The sequence below is a fragment of the Myotis daubentonii genome, chromosome X (genome assembly GCF_963259705.1).
Source record: "Myotis daubentonii chromosome X, mMyoDau2.1, whole genome shotgun sequence".
NCBI lineage: Eukaryota > Metazoa > Chordata > Mammalia > Chiroptera > Vespertilionidae > Myotis > Myotis daubentonii.
The window spans coordinates 61,478,943-61,497,617 of NC_081861.1; positions in this window are offsets into that span (position 1 = coordinate 61,478,943).

Consider the following 18,675-nt stretch of genomic DNA (forward strand, 5'->3'; position numbering starts at 1 on the left):
CTAACCCTCATTAGTAAAAAGTCATTCACTGAAGCAGTCATGTTCTTGGTTGTAAGAACAGAAATGAAGATTGGTTAACTTAAGGTAAAAGGTATGTGTTGAAAATATATCAGATAGCTTATAGAATTAATGAAAAGATGGAAGAAAGAAGCTCAAAAATAAGCAGGAGTCAAGGGAAGTTAAGCAACTGCAATAATGGCAGAATAACTGCTAGGTTACCTCACCACCACCACCCAAACCATTACTTTGGCAAACACTTGCTGACAGCACTTTTTCTTTGAATGGTTTCTAAACTCTTTCTGCTTCTTTGTAATAATTCCTCATCTTCAGTTTCAGGTGAGTGTATCTAAATGCACCTACATCATGTTCCCATATACTCCTTGGCTGCCAGGGACTAAGAGAAGAAAAGATCTTTCTCTATAGCTTCTATAGCCCTTCAATCAACAAGACACATAATGAAAAATTTCCTCAAACAGGTAGAGGATTTAAATATCAGGGAGCCACACAAGTGACAAGTACCTGCTTCAATGGTATTTAAGGAATTCTCCCATTTCAGGTAGAGAAATTATGAAATGATTGCTCAATCTCTTTGAACAGTCTTATTCCTTTGTTCTACACATTGCAAAAATCTTGTAAGTTTGTGGCTTAAGAATGGCACCTTTCTGTAAGCTCTTGACTTTATACAGAGTCCTCTCTAGTTTTCATGTTATTTTACAAGTTTTCATAGGCATTGAAAAGCAATTTAAAATGTTTACATTAAACAAATCAATGTATTTGAAACACAATATACTATATGTAAAACAATATCTGAAGACAATATGAAAAATCTAAATTTCACAAGGCCTTGTATAAATATGGGACCTTGGCCAAAATGGCCCTTCTACACAATCCTCTGCTCAACTACTCATTCCATATTGACTCCTACAATTAAGCTATTTTCCTTTGGTAATTTAAGTCAGGTGTGTGTAGGAAGAAGGATTGAATGCCTTTGTTCATGCTATATTATTTTTCAAAGTCTCCTGTACAAGTAGTAATTTATAGGGTCCTGGAATGACTCTAATATTGAGGCAAAATCAGGCCTATGTTGAATATAATGGTATGTCTAACCCCACATTTCTATATAATGGGCACTTTTCTGTTTGTCTCTGTGTCACACTAACTCTTTAAAAATGTATGGTACTTCTCATTATTACTTGAAAATAAATTACACTTTTAGTGTATCAATTAAACTTTTTGATGGCCATTAATGACTTGAAGAACTGGTAAACTTTATTTTCTGAGCCTTGGTATCCTAATATATAAAAGACCAGGGTTGTAACAACCAAAGGCTGACCAACCCGGAAGTCCTACAGTGAGCACTGGGTTGACTGGCAACCCAGCACTGACTGCCCAAGGGGCTGAGACCCAGAGAGAGAGAGGCAGGGTCTGATCCTGTCTCTGTCTCAGTGGCAGCTGTTGATCAGTACTTGCCTCTCTCTTTCTCTCCCTCTTTCTTTCCGGCCTTTGCCAGCAGTCGGGCTTTACTTTCTCTCCCAGTCATGGAGGGGGCTACTGTTCAGCCCCACCTCTCTGATCAGGCCCAGAGATAGGCCCGGAGATGCTGACTGGCATAGGAAACGACCAATCAGAACCAGATGTGGGTGCTGTGAAGAACCAATGGCTGTCTAGGAGGTGGAGCTTTCGACTTTGATTGGTATAGGAACCAACCAATCAGAACCAAATGTGGGTAGTGTGAAGAACCAATGGCTTCCTAGGAGGTGGAGCTTCTGACGCTGACTGATTGGCATAGACATGGACCAATCAGAGCCAAATTTGGGTGAACTGCAAGGAGCCAATGGTTGCCTAAGAGGTGGAGCTTTTGGCGTTGACTGGCATAGAAACTGACCAATCAGAACCAAATATGGGTGCTTTGGGGAGCCATTGGCTGCCTAGGAGGCCAAGCTTTTGATGCTGGCATAGAAACCGACCAATCAGAACCAAATTGGCCAGCAGAGGTGGGCAGCTGGTGCAAGATCAGGCCTGCAGGGGAGGGCAGTTGGGAACAAGATTAGGCCAGCAGGGGAGGGCAGCTGGGGGTAACCAGACTGGCAGGGGAGGGCAGTTAGGGGCGATCAGGCAGGCAGGTGAGCAGTTAGGAGCCAACAGTCCTAGATTGTGAGAGGGATGTCCAACTGCTAGTTTATGCTCTACAGGGATCAGGCCTAAACCATAAGTTGGACATCCCCCAAGGGATCCCCAATTAGAGAGGATGCAGGCTGGGCTGGGGGAACTCCCCCCTCCATGCACGAATTTCATTTACTGGGCCTCTAGTTACTAAATAAGACAGTTTCATTTTATGTTACTAATAAATTGGCCAAAAATATTGGTTAATTAACATTGATTAATTGAATCATTGTGAAAACAACTGCTGGCATAAACCTCAAGAATAATTAAATGAGAAAACCAAGCTGGATATGCATTGTAAATTCTTCCTAGTAACTGGTGATGGGTGTAGTAATACTTTCTCCCTGTCTACTTGACTCTTCACAAAGATTACCAATCAAGACTGATTTTTTTCTAACACTGTCTGTCACATTAATACTGTACATTAACACAGCACAATAATTACAGACAAGATCAAATATATTTTAACATAGTTCCTTTTTTAAATCTATCTTTGATTTTTTTGAAAATATAGACACCTGGCCCCAGGTGGGCATACATTGTTTTCTTATTAGTATGCCATATCGCTTAAATCCAGTTGTAGTAATAAAAAGTAATATACCTTTATGAGTTTGATCATTTTAACTTTGGGTGTACATTTTATAATGTACAGGTCATTAAAAATGCAAAGCCATGATAGCATATTTATTTGATAGAATCATTGGAGAATACAGGTTCCACCACTAATATGCTCCCTTATTTATATAAATTTGTCTCTTGGGGACATGAAAACAGTATAGAGAACATGCTGCTAGGATTTTCATAACATGGACTATCAGTAACTTTTTGCACTCTATGCATTTATCGTTTCAACCAATGTTGCACCTGTTTTTTACAACCAACTGTCTTAGGTTTACTATTTGGACTCTTTCTTCCTAGTGACTATGATTTACTCAAGCCTATAATTGGTCTGATATTGGATCCAAGTCTTAATCTCTTCTGCTAGAGGAGATAACATTCTGACCACACATATAAAGTCTTCATACCCATTTCCATCCACCAAAGCATACACATTGACAATATTTTCACCTACTGTATAGTATTGTGTTCACCTACTGGTGGATGTATTATTGAAAATCAAAAATCCAAAAATGAAAAGAATAATCTTTTGACATATATGAAAAAAGTCCAAATCTTAAACAATTCATAGCTAATTTATGTAAATGGGTAGATGTTAAATATTGTTGGCAGATTTAACAAGCTAGTTTACTAGTGGCCAGTGCCTGAAAATGTAGAATATTTTAGGTATGACTTCAGGAAAGATTCTTTTTTTTAATTTTAATTAAATCTTTATTGTTCAGATTAATACAGTTGTTCCTCTCCCCGCCCCGACCCCATAGCTCCCCTCCACTCAGTTTCCACCCCACCCTCTGCCCTTACCCCCCCGCCCCAACTGTCCTCATCCATGGGTGTACGATTTTTTTCCAGTCTCTTCCCGCACCCCCCACACCACTTTCTCCCAGAGAATTGTCAGTCCACTCCATTTCTATTCTATTATATTCACCAGTTCATTCTGTTCAAAGGCTATTTATTCACTTGATTTTTAGATTCACTTTTGATAGATGTGTATTTGTTCATAATTTTTATCTTTACCTTTTTCTTCTTCTTCCTCTTCTTAAAGGATACCTTTCAGCATTTCAAATAATACTGGTTTGGTGGTGATGAACTCCTTTAGCTTTTTCTTATCTGTGAAGCTCTTTATCTGATCTTCAATTCTAAATGATAGCTTTGCTGGGTAAAGTAATCTTGGTTATAGGTTCTTGCTATTCATTACTTTGAATATTTCTTGCCACTCCCTTCTGGCCTGCATAGTTTCTATTGAGAAATCAGCTGACAGTCATATGGGTACTCCCTTGTAGGTAACTAACTGTTTTTCTCTTGCTGCTTTTAAGATTCTCTCTTTGTCTTTTGCTCTTGGCATTTTAATTATGATGTGTCTTGGTGTATTCCTCTTTGGATTCCTTTTGTTTGGGGTTCTCTGTGCTTCCTGGACTTGTAAGTCTATTTCTTACACCAGGTGGGGGAAGTTTTCTGTCATTATTTCTTCAAATAGGTTTTCAATATCTTGCTCTCTCTCTTCTTCTGATACCCCCATAATTCAGATGTTGGTATGCTTGAAGTTGTCCCAGAGGCTCCTTACACTATGTTCATATTTTTGGATTCTTTTTTCTTTTCTTTTTTCCTGTTGGGTGTTTTTTGCTTCTTCGTATTTCAAATCTTTGACTTGATTCTTGCGATCATCTAGTCTGCTGTTTGATCTCTGTATAATATTCTTTATTTCAGTCAGTGTATGCTTAATTTCTATTTGTTCCTTTTTCATGTCCTCAAGTGTCTCACTAGATTTATGGAGGTTCTCACTAAATTTATCGGCAGTTCCTAGAAAATTCTTGAAAAACCTTATAACCATGGTTTTGAACTCTATATCTAATAGTTTTCTTTCCTCCATTTCTGTCATTTGTGACCTGTTTCTTTGTCTTCACATTTTGGCTGCTTCCCTGTGTTGATAGAATGGCTTTGTGTGCTAGGTGTCCTATAGGGCCCAGTGGCTCAGCCTCCCCAATTACCTGAGGTGGGCACTCTTGGCGCACCCCTTTGTGGGCTGTGTGCACAGTCTTGTTGTAGTTAAGCCTTGATTTTCATAGGTATCACTGGGAGGAATTGACCTCCAGGCCAATTGGCTGTGAGAATCAGCTGTGTTTACGGTGGGAGAACTTCTGTGCTGGAGACACCTTTCTGGGGCAAGACTTGCTTCAGTGGGGCTTTGGTGCTCACTGAGTCTACCCCCTGAGTGTGTCCCTTATGGATCTGAGGAATTGTAATCTGGATGGCCCCACTCTGACTACTGGGTACACTGGCTCTCGCATCTCTAAGGAGGTGCTAATTTAGCCTCTGCCTGAGGCTACCCAGCAGGAGCTATGGAGAGACCTGCAGATTCCTTTTCTTTGTTTGGGGTTTGGAGGTGCCCAGATGAGGCCCAGCTGTGAAGCAGTGCGAGCTGCTGTGCGGCCTTGGGCCTTCTTTTGGATGTTCTGGGTCTCTCTGACCCAGCTGCAGTTTGTTAGGTAACTTTAGATTGTAAAGGGCCAGGCCATTCATATGCAAAAGCCTCTGCACACAGCTTGGGTGGGGCGTGGTCTCAGGAAATCAACAGGGTGGAGCATACAGCTATGGCAGATCCTCAGTCCTACCCTAAGAGGTCCCAAGTCTCAGTGTCCTGGTAATCGCTGCAAGCACCTCTGAGAGAAAGCCACCCTCGAGTTCCACCCGATACCAAATAGTCCTGTTTCTCCCCGAATGAGTCTAGGTCCCAGAGACTCGCTGGAACTGCAGTTCAGAGCATTCGGGAGCTTGAGAATCCCTCCCAATTGAAAAAGACAACCGTGTCCTCAGTTGCCAGCCTTTTCCACGTGCACCTCCGTACCTCTGCACTTTACTTCCGCACCTCCTCTGAGTCGCAGTGTGCTTTTCTCTTTCTTTCTAGTTGTAGAATTTCCATTCATCCAGCCTTCCTGTGGTTCTGGATGATGTCCGTTTTGTCTTTTAGTTGTATTTTTGAAGTGGTTGTGCAAGGCAGCAATTTCAGGTGTTTACCTATGCTGCTGTCTTGGTTTCTCTCAGGAAAGATTCTTTATTAATAAAGTGACTGACCAAGTTTAAGAGTGAAGCATAGATAGCAGTGGAAAGAATGAAAAATACTAATCGTGTCTTAAAGTATCCATGGAAAGAGTAAGTAATGAGAGTTCTGGGGCTATTTTTCTGAGATCACCAGTGTGAGTGTATTCAGTTGTGTAATTTGAAGTAGCCAGGCAATAAAAAATTAAATGGACTGAGCCAAACTTGAATATAGAAAAATATGAACTGATAAGTAGATTAATTTCACCTCAATAATTTGCCTTGCTGATTGTGTTTTGCCCACCTGGTCATTAGAATTTGATTCATTTTCTGCTATTTCATTATTTTCAGCACCTCAAATGTGTTGCTTTTCACTAGACACAATTATTGGTTCTTACCTGACTATAACACTTGTCTTTGTGAAAAACATCAAAGTTTTTAATACTTGTAGGGTAAGATTTACAGCAGAATCATATCCTAGAAACGTTTCTCCATTTCATAAAATATAGGTATCCCAGATATTTCTAAATAGAAACTGAATAAATCTACTTTTAAAAATTAGGTAATTTACAAATTAGGTAATTTGAATTTTTAGTCATTTTTTTTTCCTTTTGGAAAAATCTATGTGTTTAACCTGTACATATAGTGCTATTTTATGTCAATTATGTTTAATACCAGTAATATCATTTTCTGTCTACTTCAAAATAAGTACAGGATGTGGAAAAAGTGGGTTTATATTTGTGAGTACATGAAACACAGAGTTTATTCTTACGTTATTATTTATTAACTAGAGGCCTGGTGTGTGAAATTCATTCACGGGGTCCATAGGCCTGGCCAGAGATCAGGGCTGATTGGGGCCTTCCTTCCCCAAGCTTCCGGCTGCCAGCTGCTGGCTGGGACCTTCCTTCATTCCGCGCCACCCCTTGGTGGTCAGCACATGTCATAGCAAGCTTTGAACTCCCATTCGGTCAAACTCCTGAGGGACAAATTGCATATTAGCCTTTTATTATATAGGATTATTGTATTATTTTCCATACAAATACTATAAACCTACTTTTGCCCCAGTCTGTATATGCAAAGCCAAGTAATTTGTGTTTTCCCATATTTACTGCTTATAATTGCTTATAGCCATGAACAGAGATCATCCAGGATGTCTTAGACTCTTTCTTATCCCTTTACTCAAACTCTATATAAACACATCACACTTTCAAGCTCTGTTTATTTTATTGCTGAGATCACATTTTGCCAACCACGGGGTTAGGGGAAGTTAAGTGGGCAAAATTGGTGAAGGAAGTCAAAAGATAAACACTTCTAGTTACAAAATAAACATCATGGAAATGTAATATACAGCATGGAGAATATCGATATATATAAAACCTTAATATTCAAATAGACCAAATGACAGAACATCCGAACAACCAGTCACTATAACGTGCGCTGACCACCAGGGGGCGTGCATGGAATATGGCAGGCATTGGCCGTGGTGGGATGGTGGAGCAGGTGAGCAGGGGCACCAGACCAAGGGCACCAGTTGCTGTCATGAGGGCGAGCCTCTGGTGGTTACTGAAAATTCTTTGCTACCTTGCACCGCAGTCCCACCAGGCTCTCTCACCTGCTGCTGACTCCAGCCCCGCTCACACCTGCTGCCAGTGCCAGAGTCACCACTTACACCTGCGGACAGCGCCAGCCCCTCTTGCACCCGCTGTTGATGCCAGCCCCAATCGCTCCGCACCATCAGTGGGTGCGAGCAGGGCCAGCGCCATCATCACATGAGAGCGGTGTTGGCGGGAGCAAGGATGCTGGCAGACAGGGGATGGGGGTGGGGGGCATGGTGGGAGGGGCCAGGCAGGGGCACAAAGGATGGGCTGAGACCCCTCCCTGTGCTTACCACAGCCTCGCTGCCCACAGTTCCTTACAAGGTGCACAAATTCGTGCACTGGGCCCCTAGTACTTAATAAGTATTGCATATTTGAAAGTTGCTAGGAGAGTAGATCTTAAAAGTTCTCATCACAAGAAAAAGATTATTTAACTATATATGGTGATAAATATTGTATACCTGAAACTAATATAATGTTGTATATCAATTATAATACCTAAATAAAAATAAATTCCCATCTTGTTTCTTTATGTATATCAGGGTTTGTTCATTTAAGATAAAATTAGAGATAAGTAACATGAAACAATTATATGGGAACATTTTAAGAGAACACTGTTGCTACCACTTATTGAAGAAAATGGTAAATCTTAGAAGTGTTAGAATTTTCAGTTTAAATAACTATTTTAAAAAGTTTTGAAAACATTATAAAAATCAGGAGTGATCTACTACTACAGTTGACATATTGACCTCTTAATATTGCCTTTTGAGAAAAAAAAGTTGGGTGTGTTAAATTGCTTCACAAAGACCTTTATTCAGAAATTATTCTCTCATGAAAAATACTTTAGGCAAGCTGCCTATAATGCAACATTCAAGCATTAAATTAAAGGTCAAGGATATGTTAATGAGAGGTATGCAAAGTTCAGAATCTCTTCATCCCCGCTGAACAACAGTCTCTTCTAACTCTTCTTATTGTTCCTAACCTTGGTTCTATAAATATCTTTTGGATCTCATTAATTCATGTTCCTCTATTGCTTTCAACTGTATTCAGCAGCAGAACAGTTCTGGAAATCATATTCACCATAACTCTCAGGAGAACTTATTGAATGATAACTTAAAAAGTGTTATTTCACAATCTCATTCTCCTTCTTTATTATTATGCTCTCTCTCTAAGCATCTTGATTCCTTTCATCTTGAAGAATTATCTAGAGAACTTTATGCTTTTTCATCAGAAGTAATGTGTTGATACTGAAAAGGGTATGGAAGATGGAGTACAAGATTCTGCAAGTAGAACTTTGAGGAAGTCATTATATCTTTCTAGCATCTATGTCAGCTTTATAGAATTCTAGCGAACATCCAATGAGATAACGCATGTGAAAAACTTTGTAAGTAATAAAATGTTATTTAAAGACTTTCACTATATAATTTCTTAGTGCTATTTTACAACTATCTGTCCATAGCATTGACACCCTATAGCTTTCTAACTTTGGAGTCCCAGGCCTTGACCTTCCCCACAGTGATATGCTTTTCTAGGGTCCCAATTCTTAGCTCTTATCTCTCCTTATCATTGGCATATAGCAATTATCAATATCAATTATCTTTTGAATTATTTGACCCCAGAGAGATTAGGGACACCAATCCACATAGGCTTTTATTGGAGGTGAGTCTTTAATTGACCTCAGGTTATAAAATGACATGATGCTATTCATTTCATGGCACTCTGTATGAATTCTACTTTGGGCCTACCTACTGAGGCTAGGGTTTCTGCTGTTCTTTCTAATCCTTGATGGCATGTAATCTTTACATTCCTTTACTGGGTTATTTTGTAGTATTTTCAGTTATTTAGCATAACAATTTTTGGCCATTTACAAATTCTGTCAGTTGATAGCAATTCTACTGGTAATTATAATGTGTTCTCTGTTCCCAAACAGAAAGCAGAAACTTCAGTTCAAATAAAATAGGTTACTTTGTTTACTTAGGAAAAAACCAATACTTCTATCTATGCTTAGTGGCCATTATGAAATTGAGAACCTTATGCAGAAAAGGTTATAAAATAAAACCTGCTGTCTCATATTTTCAAAAAATTGAATTGATGCATGACACTAATCATGCTCTAAAAAGCAACTACCCATAGATTTAAAGTATGCTATTTTACAATTTTTCAAGCTTTGTGAGAAATTCAGGTTAGAGCAATGGTTTTCAGGCATGCTCTGAAGAATTTTGGTATTATACAAGTTCAAGTTAATGATTTAAAATACACTTAAAATGTTTATGTTTCCAATAAATGAAAAATACAACAGAGGAAGAGAAATTACATCTATTGAAAGTCTACTTTTTGCCATGTTCTATACTACTTATTTTACATGAATTTAATTAAATCCTAAAAGCAATCCTGAGAAGTAGGTATTATTAAATTCTCATTTTCCCAATAAAGAAGATGAGATTCAGAGAGATTAAGCATATTACCTGAGTCACAGAACTAGTAGATTCAGAAAAAAATCTTAGTTCATCTGCTCCAATATTATTTTTCATTATTCTAGATCATGCTACTTTCTGGAAACATATAAAGGTAGTACACTGATATATTTTGAAATAAATATTATTCTTTTTGAACTTGTTAACTCATTGATTTACAAATCACAATTTCTAGCTTTTGAAGCAAAATAATGAAGCTTGAATATTCTCAAACCTTGTAATACAGTCTATTCTCCTCACCATTTAATGCTAATTAAGATTGACGTATAGAAATTGTCAGATATAATTAAATAGTGACACATTTTAGAGTAAATGATAGAAATATAGTTTTATAAGGTATAGATTATAGGTTAATCTTCCAAAAAGAAGTAGTTTTTACCTGTGCAACTGAATTACTTAAATCTAATCTTGGTACTAGCTATAGAATATGTGAAACATGACATATACACTATAGAATTTTAGTTAATATATTTCAGCAAGGAATGTAGATGAATAAGTTGGTCTTACTTTATTCTGACTCATGTCCAAAATATTATTTGAAAAGTAAACAAAAATGTATGTTGACTGATTGTGCATTTTCACTGACACCATTATTCAGACATGTATTCACACAAGGAAAATATCTTGACCAATCATGTAATCCTGCAAATTGCACTTATCCCGGTCACATTTATTTTATAGATTAAAATAAAAACTCTCTAGCCCTTAAAAAGTTCAAAAGATTAAGTTTAGTTTTAGAAGACAGTATGAACTCAGAACAATTAGAGATCAATTTCAAGGCCAGAAGATCCCGAAGGTCCCTTGCAACTTTCTTATTTTAGTCCTAGGCTGAATGCCAGCCTCTCCTTCTGCATACACACAGCATGTAACCTTTACTTGTTAAAGCTCTGGACACTTTAATTTTACATATCCTACAATATTAAGAATAAAGGAAAATGAAAAATGTCTGCTTTCAAACTTGCAAGCCTGACTCAAGAACTCCATAAGTCATTTGGCTTTGGTAAGGTACACTGCTGGCTAAACCTAGAGCTAAGGCACAGCTCCACTCTGGAGAGACCACACAGCCTCTGTTCACAGTGACTCTTGATTAGACTAAAAGACTGAATGAGCTCAGAGAGAAAAGCAGCAAAATCGGCCCCAGTTTCTGGAGTCCAAAACAGCAGTGATACTCACTATGGTAATGTAAGTGCAATTAGGGCATTAGCAAACTTTAATGTGCCTTCCAGTTCAAAAACAAAAGAATTATGTATAATTTGGACAAGGTACTAACCTAGAGCACGTGTGGTGTTGCTTTGATCTTCCCCGCAATCTTAACCCCTTGAAATGAGCTCTTCAGTTTTTCTTCAGGTCAGGAGTGCAGAATTACATGCAATGGAAACTCACATTAACTATTTCCTTTTTTGTTTGCTTCATTAGTCAGTCGTTTATTATTATACACTCCATTTGAAGATAAGGCACAGGGCATTTACCTAGTGCTCCACCTAAGCTGTGATGAAGCCAGCATTTCTTCCCAATATCACCCAAATATTTTGTCTCTATAAATGATAGAGAATAGATGTATATTATGAAATGAGACAAAGACACGTGATATTGTCACCTAGAGAAAAGGGGGTGGGATGAGCCAAAACAAATAAGTGGACTTACTTTGAAACCTTTAATGAAAAGTATCACTCCCCTTCCTTGTGTGTGGCAAGCTAGTCTGACAAGCTATGCTCTAGTATTCAGTGTACTTTTTGACATAAAAGCAGAAGGACACGATTACATTTCTAGGTTCACCAATACTCAACTGACACAGGTAAACTGTAAGAATTGCAAAGAAAAGGGAAAGGGTATAAAGAGTTTATGCACATAGTTTCTGATAAATGTCAACCTATTGCTCCTTGTTATGCTCTAACTAGAGGGCCTTTGTTTGAGTGATGTGAGAAAAGGGAGTAGTGGATTTTCATAAAGTCTTATTGAGTTTTAAAGACAACATTTTGCAACCATGGCAATAAAACTGTTATATGTTCATGAGAAAAAAAAACAACCTTATTTAAAATGAAATATGCTCAAAATTTATGATAAAAAGAACTCAAGAAAATCACGGACATGCCTGTCACTATTATCTGCTATAAAGTCAACAGATTTTTGTCAAGTTTGCACTCCCTTTTATCATTTTTTTCTCTGCTCTTATTTATTCTCAGAAGATAGTTTTCTGAAGGTGATTGTGGTCAGACATAGATGTGAACTCTCTAACCTCAATAATTACATTTTATTGATTTAAGTTAGATATCTATATTCTGAAAAAGACATTTAATAGTATTAACATTTCAATAGCTGGTCTCACATATCATTAGAATGATTTTCACACCACTCTTAACAATCCCTTTATTTTGAAAGGGCAAATTTTCCAAATGCCTTAAATTTTCCTGGGGGAATAAGGGTAGCAATTGTATATTGCCATTTAGCTTGATAGTTGACTCATCTTTAGCTATAAGGGTAAAATATTACTTCTAACCTTGTTGAATATGTGTTACACTGGAAATTGACTTTCCCACACTGCAGGCCTTTTCATATACTTCCTGAAGTAAATGAGACTCCTCACACTCACATGAAGAAGAGATAGACCAGTGGCTTAAAATTCTTATCAAGAAGAGGATATTAACAATTCAAAAAATATTATACATATATAAATGCAGCAGCTGTTGGTTTAAATTTGTGTGCAGGTCAGCACAAATACTGCCAATGATCTTTGACAAAAGAACAAAGGCAAGTGGAGATATAAAAGTCTTCAACAAACAGTGCTGGAACAACTGGACATCCACATGTAGAAAAAAAAATTAATCTAGACACAGGTCTTTTACAAAAATAAACTCAGGTTATAGTCCTAAAATTTAAAACTCAAAATTCTAAAATTTCTAGATGAGACAATAAGATAAAATCTAGGTGGTCTTGGGTTTGGTGATGGCTTTTTAGATGCAACACCAAAAGCATGATCCTTGAAAACACTACTGATAAGATGGACTTCATTAAAATTAAAAGCTTCTCCTTTGTGAAAGTCAAGGTGAAGAAAAGCAAAACAAACCACAGACAAGGCAAAAAATCTGCAAAATACGTACATGATAAAGGACTGGCATCCAAACAATACAAAGAATAGTTTAAACTCTACAATAAGAAAACAAACAACCCAATTAGAATATATGTAAAAAGTCTAAACAGACATCTCACCAAAGAAGACAAATAAGAATATGGAAAAGATGTTCACCATCATATGTCATCCAGAAATTGCAAATAAAAATAACAAAATACTACTACACACCTATTAGAATGTCTAAAATTCAGAGCACTGACAACACCAAATGCTGACAAGGATGTGGACCCACAGGAACTCTCACTCATTGTAGGTGAAAATACAAAATGGTATGGCCACTTTGGAAGACAGTTTGGCAATTTCTTACAAAACTAAACATATTCATACCACAAAAGTATAGCTATTGTGCTCCTTGATATTTACCCAAATGAATTGAAACTTATATCCACAAAAAAACCTGCACATAATGTTGAAAGCAAATTTATTCATGGTTCACAAAATTGAGAAGTGACTAAAATTTCCCTCAACAAGTGAATGAATAAACACACTTTAGTACATGCATATAATAAAATATTATTCTGCAATAAAAATATATGAGCTATCATGCCATAAAATAATTTTAAATGCATAGTGCTAAGTGAAAAAAGCTGATCTGAGAAAGCTAAATTGTGTATTATTCTAATTATATGACATTCTGTGCCAGAAGTCGGTCCATCCTTGCTGCTTGACACAGTTGCTGTAGGGAAGAAACATCTGCACAGCATATGTCTCAAGGGACCTGGCATATATGGCATACTGTTCTTAATATGTTTGCTCCCCTTCTTGGAGCTATGTGTTTTAACCAAGGTCACCTCTCTGAGAAAGGTTGTTTCCCCAGGTAGGGATTTTTCCCTGAAGTTAGGGAGGGAATAAAACCCCTTAACTAAGTGCCAGGAGGGTAGTTAATCACTTTAACTACAAATAATCACACTTAAGCTACATAATCTTTACTCCCTGGAATGGAGATAAGAAACGCCCTAACCTTTGCAATACAAATTGACAGGATTAAAATCAACTGGTATAAATACAGATGTAACAAGACAATAAAAAACAGAACCTGGCTGGAGAACATGGCAGGAGAACCTGGACCGAACCTGGCTGGAAAACCTAGTGAGAGAACATGGCAACAGAACCTGGACAGAACCTGGTTACAGAACCTAGGTGGAGAACCTGGACACAGAACCTGGCGACCGAACCTGGCTGGAGAACCTGGAGAACCTGGCTGGAGAACCTAGCAAGAGAACATGGCAAGAGAACCTAGACAGAACTTGGCTGGAGAACCTGGATAGAGAACCTGGCGACAGAACCTGGCTAGAGATCCTGGCTAGGCTGCTCATCAAATGAACACTGTCTCCGTGTCATTCCTTTTTCGCTGACTCCGTCCACACCTTTGGGGACCCATGGACCTGCTAGGGTTGGACCCCAGCAATTCTGGAAAGGAAAAACTATGAAGACAGTAAAGAGATTAATGAGTGCCAGAGATTAGGGGAGAGGGAAAGATGAATATGACAGTGAAAATATTCTGTGTGACACTATAATTTTAGATACATGTCATTATATATCTGTCAAAACCTATGGAATGTACAATACTCAGAATGAACCTTAATGTGATCTATGTACTTTAGTCAATAATAATAATATATTAATATTGGCTCATCAATTGCAACAAATGTACTTCACTACTGCAAAGTGTTACTGATAGGGGAAACTGGGTGGGGGTAGAGTGAGTGGTAAGAAAATATATGAAAAGTTACTATACTTTCCATTCATTTTTTTTTCTGTAAACCTAAAACTGCCCTAAAAATAAAGTTTATTAATAAAAAAGTAGTACTCAGAAGTGTGGTGACTGAACTGAGAGTTTCTTGTGCTCAAAGTCTATTTTTGCAAAAGGAGAGTATAAAAAGTAGACTTATGCTGATCATATCTGCAGAGTAAAACATATTTAAGTAAGAAAATGGCATTGTGAACACTGATTAAAAATAGAAAATCTGTTAAGCAGTCTCTTTCCAATACAAACATTTCTCTAGTACTCACAGTATAACTTTATAACCCTGCTTATCTGAAATGGCTTCTTTTAAATTTAAAATGTGTTGATTCCAAACTCATGCATTTACTAATCACCTCATGCATTTTTTTGAGTGATGAAATGATGGGGGGAATCTGTTTTGTTTGTTTGTTTTCTAGACTCATTTTAAGTTAAGTATTTACTCAACTGTTTTGTCTCCCCAGGGGTACTTTGCTAAAGCTCAACCAACTACAGGTGCTGCCACCTGAAACATAGAAATGTATGAGTCCTTATTTGAGTCAATCAAGGAACAGTCATAACTATGACTTAATTAGAACCTTAATTTTGGAGACCACTAGTCCAATGTACTACTTTCTTAGGAATTATGTCTTACATATCTATTCAATGCAGTTCTAATTTAAATTCTCAGTTTCTTCAACCTTTCCTTACCCACTTTAATAATTATAAGTATTTTTATTGATTTAGATCTGCCAATTTCTATATGAATGAATAAATGAATAAAATTGAATGGCTGAACATCTGTTGATTTCTTAAAAAGAGCAAAATATGTAAACTAGTTATTTTAAAACTAAACCTGATTCATTAAACATGGACACACACATACAGTGTGTATATATGTGTATATATTCATGTTTGTACCCACTTGGAGGAATAATTTGGAACTTTGAAGAATATTCTTTTTAAAAATGCATGCTCCAGGAAGGAGGGGATGGGGGAAAGTGGTGAAGGGTATGGGGGGGATAAATGGTGATGGACATAGACTTGATTTGGTGTGATGATATGCTGTGGAATTATGCATCTTGAAACCTGTATAATTTTGTTAACCAGTGTCACTCCATTATATTTAATAAAAGGAAAAAAATGCATTTATGAAGCCCAAATCCATAGCACAACTAGAAGACACATACATTTGCCTAAATATTTTTAAGTTATTTGTCAATAAACTATTAAATAAAATATATTCTATCCTTTCACATTTATGTACATATCTTCATAACAACAAAATTGAAATGAATATATACAAAAACTATGATTTTTATATAACTATGAGTTGTAAAACTATCAAAAATCACTAAATGTTAGCCCTGACCAGTGTTGTTCAGTGGGTTGGGCATCATCCTGTGCACCAAAAGGTTGCTGGTTCCATTCCTGGTCAGGGCACGTGCCTGGGATGTGGCTCAGTCCCCAGTAGGGGTGTGCAGGAGGCAGCTGATCATGTTTCGCTCTCACATCCATGCTTCTCTTTATCTATCTCCCTCTCCCTCCCTTTCTCCAAAACTAAACAGTAATAAAAATAAATGTAAAAAAAAATCACTAAATGTTATTATTGAGCATATCTGGATGCTCTGATCATGAAACAGCAATATGCAGGTGAGTAATAAAACACATTTATAATTTAAAAAATCACTATATATTTATTCTATCAGTGTCACATTATTGCCTTCATTTTGGCAAAATAAGTATTTGTTATAATGTAGATTTTTACATAATATGTGCTCTAGTGTAGTAATAACCTAAAGCACAGGTCATCAAACTATTAAGGCAAAGAATCAGATAGTATAAATTTTTAGCTTTGCAGACCATTCAGTCTCTTTCACACCTACTCAACTCTGCTGTTGTAGCTGAAATTTAGACATAAACAATACATAAAGGAATGGCCATGACTATGTTCTAATAAAACTTTATTTATGGACACTGAAATTTAAATTTTATATAAGTCACATGTCACAAAATATTCTAATATTGATTTTTTTCAACACTCAGAAATGCAAAATGATGCTTAGTTCACAGGTCATTCAAAAACAAGCTGGATTTGTCTGTAAGTTATGGCTCACTGATCACTTATCTAAAGAATCACAAAATTTAAAAATGACTTTGATTCAGTGAATTAAATTTAAATATAATTTATTAAGACATTATAGTAAATGTAAAATTTTGAAAAATTAAAATTATTTCCACATGTATCTTCCAAAAATATTTCCTCCAAATAACTCAAAATAATAAATTAAAATAAAAAGACAGTGACAATTTTAAGTTATAAAAGCTAAAGGTTTAAATTTAAATGTAATGCAAAAATTTTACATAATTTAAAAAATTCTAATTAAAGAATAGATTTGAAAAAATATTTCCAATTCTAAGTGATCGAGGTTCATATAGTTACCAACATAACACATATGTACAGACCAGCTTACATAAAAATTTAAGACCAATATAAAATAATATTACAATATAGTCCTCAGCTGTTACGTGCATCTTTTGTGAATACCATACTAATTTGTAAGTACCTCTGTAACCATGAATTAAATATCATGAGAAGTAAGAAATGGATATTTGTCATTCCTGGGGACTAGTAGAAAATAATACTTCATTATGCAATATCTATTTTATTGAAGAATAAGAACTGGGGAACTTAATTATTTTGTCTCTTAAGTACTTCTATTCAAATCTTCCCCATACCCTGAAATAGTACTTTTCTCTGATTTTGGCACAACCCAAAAAGTCCTTATGGCATTCAGGTACAATTGCCTTTTATTTGGGGTACATAAAGAAAAAGATATGGAGTGATTCCCAAGAGTCTGAACAGTTACTTATGTGAGCAGAAGTGACAATTGATGTCTTATTATGCCAGAACTAGAGGTGCGATGCACAAAATCCATGCAAGGGGCTCGGCCTTTGCAGCCCCAGTTGCCTCAGCTGGTCCTCACAGCCTGGGCCATCCTTCGCAGCCCCTCACAGCCTCGGCCAGCCCTTGCAGCCCTGCTTCGTCAGGAAAGATTGTCCGGAATGTTGTCTGGATGATCGTTTGGATGTTCAGTCTAATTAGCATATTAGCTCTTTATTATATAGGATAGAATACCAAAGCTGAGTGATAGAGCACACATTTGTTTTTCAACATGGTTATTTGGGTATGTGTGGTTACATATGTCTTTGTGTGGGGAGCCTAGTGAAAGGGTCTGTATTGGTTATCTATCATTATGTAACAATATTGCCATAAATTTAGCAGCTTAAAACAACACACATTTCTGACCTCACCACTTCTGTAAGCCATGAGCCTCACAAGACTGCATCCAAAGTGTCAGCTGGGGCTTTAGACTCATGAGAATTGAGCAAGGAAGGATCCACTTCCAAGTTTAGTTTGTTGGCAGGATTCCATTCTTCCTGGTTGTAAGACTTAGGGTCTCATTGTCTTGCTGGCTGTTGAGTGCAAGCCCTGGCAGGCTATAATTAAAAGCCATCCTTAACTACATGATTTCATCCATAATCCCTTGCCATGTTTTGTTCTCCAGCATGTCTATTTGATTCCTCAAAGCCAGTAAAGAATAAACTCTACAATTGTATACAATCACATAATCATGTGCATATAATTATATACTTTCCATTACCTTTGTCATATTTTGTTTGGAAGCCACAGGTCCTGCCCATACTCAAAGGCAGGAATTATGCATAGGTATGAATACTGGAAGGTAGGGATATGAAGCTTACTCAAAGAGTTTTTTTTACCACCATCTCTCTTATAGGATCTAAGACGGCACTGAAAAAGAGGATACACCATTTCTCACTGTATTGGATTTATCTGTTATAAATTCTTTAATTATAGTGATTATTTTTCCAGTTTTTCACACTTGCTAAGGTGCTTGTTCTACTTTGTTTTTGAGA